The 8,811-nt window shown below is 41.4% G+C and overlaps 1 non-coding gene across 1 annotated transcript; it reads right to left on the reverse strand.

Annotated features, from left to right (window-relative positions):
- Positions 1-8,482: 8,482 nt before the first annotated feature.
- LOC121220402 (small nucleolar RNA R71) lies at positions 8,483-8,589 on the reverse strand. The gene has a single exon (XR_005917604.1). It is a non-coding gene; the product is annotated as a small nucleolar RNA R71 (small nucleolar RNA).
- Between the last annotated feature and the right edge of the window lie 222 nt (positions 8,590-8,811).

The raw sequence follows: 8,811 nt of genomic DNA on the forward strand, positions 1-8,811 counted from the left end.
TTCACACATTCATGATTACATATTCTAGACAATAAACATCACATTCAAACCTTTCGGTGACTCGGTTTAGCGGTCCCGAAACCACTTCCCGACTAGGGTCAATTTTGGGCTGTCACAACTCTCCCTCACTTAAGAAATTTTCATCCTCGAAAATCTTACCGGTAAATAGGTTTGGATATCGTTCTTTCATCGAGCTCTCGGGTTCCTAGGTTGCTTCCTCGATCCCGTGTTTGAGCCACAACACCTTAACCAACGGAACCCTTTTATTTCGCAACTCTTTCACTTCACGAGCTAGGATACGAATCGGTTCTTCTTCATAGCTCAAGTCAGATTGAATTTCAACTTCTGAGGGATTAATCACATGTGACGGATCAGATCTATAACGTCGAAGCATTGAAACAGGAAAGACATCGTGAATCTTTTCAAGTTCATGGGGTAAAATCAATCGATACGCAATTGGACCGACTCGTTCGGATATTTCGTATGGCCCAATGAATCTCGGGCTCAACTTGCCTTTACGGCCAAATCTGAGTACCTTCTTCCAAGGTGACACTTTAAGAAACACTTTATCTCCCACCTGATATTCAATGTCCTTTCGTTTCAAGTCCGCATATGATTTCTGACGATCTGTGGCTGCCTTCAGACTTTCACGGATTACCTTTACTTTCTGTTTGGCATCTTTAATCAAATCAACTCCGAAAATTTTACTTTCACCAAGCTCAGTCCAAAACAATGGCGTACGGCATTTACGACCGTACAAAGCCTCATAAGGTGCCATCTTAATACTTGATTGAAAACTATTGTTGTAAGCGAATTCAATCAAAGGTACATACCGTTCCCATGAACCACTAAACTCAAGGATGCAGCATCTCAGCATATCCTCGAGTATCTGAATTATCCGCTCGGATTGACCATCGGTTTGGGGGTGAAAAGCGGTGCTAAAATGCAGCTTGGTACCCAAAGCTTCTTGCAATTTCTTCCAAAATCGTGAGGTGAATCTCGGATCTCTATCCGACACGATAGAAATAGGTACTCCATGTAATCTCACAATCTGAGAGACATACAGTTCGGCTAGTTTATCCAATGAAAGATCCGTACGCACGGGGATAAAGTGGGCCGACTTAGTCAGCCTATCAACAACAACCCAAATCGCATCCTTCTTACTTGCGGACAATGGCAGTCCGGACACAAAGTCCATTGTGACTCGGTCCCATTTCCACTCGGGTATCATGATTGGCTGAAGTAACCCTGAAGGCACTTGATGTTCCGCTTTCACTTGTTGACATATTAAACATCTCGAAACAAAGTCAGAGATGTCTCGTTTCATACCGTGCCACCAATACCGACGTTTCAAGTCGTTGTACATTTTCGTGCTCCCCGGGTAGATTGACATTCGGCTACAATGGGCTTCGTTCAGAATCATTGGAATGAGTTCCGAATTCCTTGGAACACACAAACGACTTCTAAACCTCAAACAACCATCATCATCAATCTGAAACTCCGATTCCTTGTTCGGAACACACTCAGCTCGTTTTGCAACCAATTCATCATCGACTTTCTGAGCTTCACGAATTTGATGAGTCAATAATGGTTTGGCTTTTAATTCAGCTACTAACACATTGTCAGGTAGAACAGACAAGTGTACATTCATCGCTCGCAAAGCAAACAGTGATTTCCGGCTTAAGGCGTCCGCAACCACATTAGCCTTTCCCGGGTGGTAATCAATGACAAGCTCGTAATCTTTCAACAACTCAAGCCAACGTCTTTGTCGCAGATTCAAGTCTCGTTGAGTCATCAAATATTTGAGACTTTTGTGATCCGAAAACACATGGCACTTCTCACCAAACAAATAATGTCGCCATATTTTCAATGCAAACACAATGGCGACTAGTTCGAGATCATGGGTCGGATAATTTCTCTCGTGTGGCTTCAATTGTCTCGATGCATAGGCCACAACTCGACCTTCTTGCATCAATACGCAACCCAACCCAAGTAGGGATGCGTCACTATAAATGGCAAACTCTTTACCCGATTCGGGTTGCACCAAAATTGGAGCTTCAGTCAAATGAGTTTTCAGTTGATCGAAGCTTTTCTGACATTTCTCCGTCCATTCGAACTTAACATCCTTTTGAAGTAGCTTCGTCATTGGTGTGGCTATCATCGAGAAACCTTTGACAAATCGTCGGTAATAACCGGCGAGCCCTAGAAAGCTCCGGACTTCGGTAACATTTCTCGGAGGCTTCCAGTTAAGTATGGCTGAAATTTTGCTCGGGTCAACTCGAATACCCGATGCGGATACCACATGACCCAAGAAGCTAACCTCTCTTAACCAGAACTCACACTTACTGAACTTAGCATATAACTGCTTATCCTGCAAAATTTACAACACTAGCCTCAGATGCTCAGCATGTTCGGTCTCATCTCTTGAATAGACCAAGATGTCATCAATAAACACAACTACGAACCGATCCAAATACGGCCTAAAGATCCGATTCATCAAATCCATAAACACCGCAGGGGCATTAGTGAGCCCAAACGGCATCACTAAGAACTCGTAGTGACCGTACCTCATTCTGAAAGCAGTTTTGGGTACGTCCGAATCTCGAATCCGCAACTGATAATAACCCGATCTCAAATCTATCTTTGAAAACACCGATGCTCCCTTTAATTGATCGAACAGATCATCAATACGCGGTAACGGATACTTATTCTTTATCGTCACTTTATTCAGTTGACGATAGTCAATGCACAACCTCATGGTTCCGTCGTTCTTTTTCACGAACAATACTGGTGCACCCCAAGGTGAGAAACTCGGTCGAGCGAAACCTCTATCCGTCAATTCTTGCAACTGAGCTTTCAACTCTTTTAACTCGGTTAGTGCCATACGATACGGAGCGATCGAAATTGGCGTAGTTCCAGGTACAAGCTCAATGCCAAACTCTACCTCCCAAACAGGTGGCAAACCCGGTAACTCTTCAGGAAAAACATCCGGGTATTCACAGACCACCGGCACCGATTCGGGTTTCTTTTCTAACTCCTTGTCATCAAGTACATACGCGAGGTATGCTTCGCACCCTTTCCTTACATATTTCTGGGCCAACATTGCTGATATTACAGCTGGCAACCCCCTTAAGTCCGCAGACTCAACTCGGATTATTTCGTTATTTGCGCACTTCAAATCGATAGTCTTGCTTTTGCAATTCACAACCGCATCATGCACGGTTAACCAATCTAAACCAAGAATAACATCAAACTCGTCGAACGGCAAAAGCATCAAATCGGCCGAAAAACAGGATTCTCGGATTATTAGAGGGCATCTCTTACACACTTTATCAACAAGTACGCATTGACCCAAAGGGTTTGATACTCGAATTACGAGCTCAGTAGACTCAACAGGTAGAGTCTTACTGGTTGCTAAGGTTTCACATACATATGAATGAGTAGAACCAGGGTCAATCAATGCAATCACATTAGTATCAAAGAGAGTGAAGGTACCAGTGATGACGTCGGGGGAGGATGCCTCCTCTCGTGCGCGAATGGCATATGCTCTAGCAGGAGTACGGTTCTCGGCTCGATCGGCCGTATCAGAGGCCCCCCTCTGACTACCACCCCTGCCTCCTAATATTCTCGGTGGTCTACCTCTAGATGTCACTCCACTAGGTCTTGCACCTTGAATCTTATTCTTCTCATCCAGCTTCATGCAATCTCTAATGAAGTGGTCCTTCGAACCGCATCCGTAACAGGCCCTGCTAGTAGACTTGCCCCAACATTCACCTAGGTGTCGTCTTCCACATTGGGGACATTCAGGTTTCTCGTGACGATTATTGCCCACAATAGCTACCGAAGCAGCTCGGGAGCCCATCGATGGTCTTGCCCTGATGGAAATTCCCGCAGTCGCCCTCGACTTATTAATGTCCTCCCTGAACTTCTTTACAGCTGAGAACGGAGCTTTACCCGTCGATCTTTTACGATAATCTCTAGCTTCAAATTCAGCCTTCCTCTTCTCCTTTCCAAGTTCTTCCGCCTTGCAGGCTCGTTCGACTAGTGTTACGAATTCTTTTATTTCCAAAATACCCATTAGTAGCTTTAAATCTTCATTCAATCCTTCCTCGAATCTTTTGCACATAGCAACCTCATCAGCTACACACTCCCGGGCATACCTACTGAGTCTTACGAATTCATGTTCGTATTCAGATACAGTCATACGGCCTTGCTTGAGTTCCAAGAACTCCTTACGCTTCTGATCAATGAACCGTTGGCTAATAAATTTCTTCCGAAATTCCGTTTGAAAGAAGTCCCAAGTTACTCGCTCGTTCGGGACTATGGAAATCAAGGTCCTCCACCAATAGTAGGCTGAGTCTCGCAACAAAGATACAGCACATTTTAGACATTCGTCGGGTGTGCATGACAATTCATCGAACACCCGAATGGTGTTATCAAGCCAGAACTCGGCCCTTTCGGCATCATCAGTTACTATGGCCTTGAACTCCTCGGCCCCACGCTTCCTAATCAAGTCTACAGGTAGCTTACTCAGCCTCACAGGATCAGCGACTGATGGCATTACAGGCTCTTGGGGTGGATTATTCAAATTTGGGAATTGTTGGACAGCCGGGTTGGTTCGGGCATATTGCGCGACCCACTCATTCATCATGGTAAAGAAGGCTTGTTTAGCCCCCTCACCTTGATTATTCGCAGATGACTGAGGTTCAACAGGCGGCGTCCCTTGTGCAGGAGCAGCCGTTACGCTCTCAACGTCATCCGCTAGGGTTCTTTCCTCACCGGGGTCCATTTACTAATCAAAACAAAAACATCTCAACCGTCAGAAGTCATCACACATTTAAACATTAACATTCGGCATGTATAGCTAGACTCATACGCGCTATGGTACTCCTAGAACCGACTAAACCATAGCTCTGATACCAATCAAATGTAACACCCCGAACCCGAAACCGACACCGGAGTCGAACACGAGGTGTTAACTGACTTTAACCCCTTATAAAATTTATTTTCCAGACACTGCCCAATCTGTGTACTAGTCGTTTTAAAAATCATATCTTGAGTTTCGTAACTCGAAAATCAGTTTCGTAATTTTTCCTAGAAACTAGACTCATGTGTCCATCTATGTACTTTTTTCTAGAATTTTTGGTCGGGCCAATTAGTACAGTTTATCAGTCAAATTCTCCCAAGTTGCAGGGGTCGACTACACTGACCTTTGCCCATTACGAATTGGATATCTCCCTGCACGGGGATTCAATACTGATGCCGTTTGTTTCTATGAAAACTAGACTCAGAGAGGAATCTGTACATATATAGTACGACCCCTAATTATTTCTGGTTAATTTATAATGAATTTCCAAAGTCGGAGCAGGGAATCCAGAAACTGTTCTGGCCCTGTCCCACAAAAATCTGATTATCTCTTAATATACTGCCCATATGATCTTTTCGTTACTTCCTCATGAAAACAGACTCATCGAGCTTCGACTACATAATTTATTCATCAATTAATTCCACTCCTACTATTTTTAGTGATTTTTCAATCTCATGACACTGCTGCTGCCAGCATCTGTTACGAAAGTAACTAGGTCCATTTCATGCCTACCCTTGATCCAACTCAATCGAACATTCGTGCCATTTTCGCATGGCTTAAAGTTTACATGCCAAAGTTCAAACACAACGTAATAGCTTATACAGGCCAAAATGTTCTTCTAAGCCAACTAAGAAGAAAGTACCAAAACTTGCTATCCGGTGTGATGACTTCGATGACGGCCTGACCCCGCAAAAATAGATGAGTCCAAGCAACCTATAATGGGTGACAAGGAAACACCGAGTGAGTTTATAACTCAGTAAGTCATAAGCAATGCACTACTATCCATCAATGACATTATCACAAGAAGAAACAAAATGGAACGAGACAATTTACTCCATCCATACCGAACCATACCATAGTTCCTCCAACCTATCGATTCAATTTCATATCAATTCATGCATTCACATTCCATATACTCATCAATAGGACATTGAAGCATTTTCATAAATCAATTTATTTTCGTTACAATCAACGACTAAACGGCCTTTCACCCATCCTACGATAAATTTTATGTACGTGACTTCAATTATATTTGTCACATAGGTTCAAACTTACCGAGCTCAACACCAAGTATAAGCATAGCACCTATTAGCCATGTACTCAAGACACTTACCCGATCCGCTGTCCGCGACCGACTCAATAGTGTCGCACACATAGTGTCCATAATGATTCACGAATGTATATTGAGTCCGCACACTCAGTGCTATATAATCAACTCGCACACTTAGTGCTACGTAATCAAATCGCACACTTAGTGCTACATAGTCAAACTCGCACACTTAGTGCCGCATGGTCAACTCGCACACTTAGTGCATCATATTCATTTCGCACACTTAGTGCAACATAGTCAAATCGCACACTTAGTGCTGTACAATTTAATCCCGCGCACTTAGCGCCAAATCTCATGGTCATAAATGGTTATACCCGCACGTTTAGTGCCGAGACCAACAACTCAGTACATCTTACCTCTTTTCTTTTCATTCAACAATTTCATCATCACATACGTACATGCGTATATATATATGTATATTTATTCATTCCATTCAGCATCAATACATAAACATTATGACCATTTGAAATAATACCAGCTACATGCTTAATGACTTACCTCGTGTTGGGTAAGACGGTTCCAACTCGGCTACTCGATAACCTTTTCTTTGCCTTTGCTCGATTCACCTCCTTTAACTCCTTGAGCTAAATCAATAATTTAACTAGTTTAACCATCTTGCTAAACATTCATTCTTCAATTGCACATGCATATGTATGTTTGTATATTCGGCAATGACAATGGTAACTTAGCAACCCTTAATTTAACTTATAATTGTTCGTAACACATTTAAAGCATCCACTCCATTCCATCATTTTAAAGCACATACATTACACAATATTATCCAAATTCACATTCGGCATTTCCACAAACACACATGCCGATTTCATTCACTCATCTCTAATGTTAATTAAGAAATGCCGAATGTCACCAACTAAATGGCATACACACACACCCACATGTATAAAAGTCATCCACACCACCTATAGCTCATTCGGCCTTCACCCTTACTAGTTTTTTCCCATTCTTTTGTCGGTTATATATACATAGTCCTAAGGTAGTATCACGAATGGGCTTACATATATATGTATATATATATATATAGCCGAATATGCAAAGCTTAACTCAACATCACATAAGCTCCTAAGTGATGGCTGAATATGTATATCTATATATATTCATCAACTATACTATTACCTTTAATTTATCTAATCACACAATTTCATCTCATGAATACTTGACCCATTTCTCACAAAAATGAAACAACAACTAAAATGAACATCCCATTTTTACCCCATATGGCCGATTACTTCATTAGTTACCAAGCTAACAATTCAACAATTTCAACCTCATTACAACCTCTACCTATCCAATATAACATGAACACAATCCTCCACCCCTAAATTAGATTCGGCAATCACTTAACCCCTTTAACCTCAACTTTCAAGTTAAAAGCAATTAACCACTCACCATATCCTACATTACTATCCATTTTAATGACATTAAAACATCTACTAAGAGTTTCAAGCTTCTTGGCCGAATTTCAACCTCAAAATCCTAAGTCTAATCTATAGGATGAGTAGAATTTGAACTAACCATCTCAAACATGCATAGATTTTCAAGAATCATTCAATACATACCTCATTCTAGCCATCTTCCAAGCCAAAATCCAATAACCAAATCTCCCTTCCTTCTCCTCACTCACGGCAATAGCCAAAGAAAAAAAAAGATGAACACTCCCTCTTCCCTCCTTATTTTATTCATCTCTTCCTTTTTAATTCCTTTCTTTAATTTATTTTAATTTACTTACCAATATTAAATAATAAACAACATAAACTTGGAGGAATGGAGTCATGCTTGGCCGGCCACTTATCAAGAATTGGGCACTTTGACATGCAAGTCCCCTTTTTCTTCCACATGCACTAATAGGTCCTCATGCATTGACCTATCACATTTGACTAAATTCACATGCAATCGACTAAATCGAAGCTTGAACTTTTCACACATTCATGATTACATATTCTAGACAATAAACATCACATTCAAACCTTTCGGTGACTCGGTTTAGCGGTCCCGAAACCACTTCCCGACTAGGGTCAATTTTGGACTGTCACATTAGTGGTTTACCTACTGAAGATCCAAATGCACTTGAGACTTTTTCTTGAAGTCTGTGACTCACTCAGGCCGCAGGGTGCCCCTGAAGATGCCTTTAGATGAATTTTTTTCTTTATTCATTGCGAGTTCATGCCAGATCATTGTGGAATATGTTATGATTAGATATGGTGGCATCTTAGAATGAACTGTGTCAGAGATTTCTACTTAGGTACAATCTTCCCAACATGAATGCCAAGCTTAGGAACCATAATACATTGTTTATGCAGTCGAAAGATGAAACATTATATGAAGCATGGGAACGTTTTAGGGAACTAATTAGAAAATGCCCGATGCATGGTTTTCAACATTGGACACAGATGAAAATGTTCTACAATAGATTAAATGCTCATACGCGAATGGTAGTGGATGCATCTGTTAATGGGACATTGCTTGAAAAATCCTACAATGAAGCATACAAAATTCTGGAAATAACAATAAACCATGATTATCAGTACCCCACTACCAGAGATGGTACTAGTAGAAAAGTTTTTGGACCAATGGAACTTGATGCAATTACATATTT

This window comes from Gossypium hirsutum, chromosome D08 (assembly GCF_007990345.1).
Source record: "Gossypium hirsutum isolate 1008001.06 chromosome D08, Gossypium_hirsutum_v2.1, whole genome shotgun sequence".
In the NCBI taxonomy this organism is placed as follows: domain Eukaryota; kingdom Viridiplantae; phylum Streptophyta; class Magnoliopsida; order Malvales; family Malvaceae; genus Gossypium; species Gossypium hirsutum.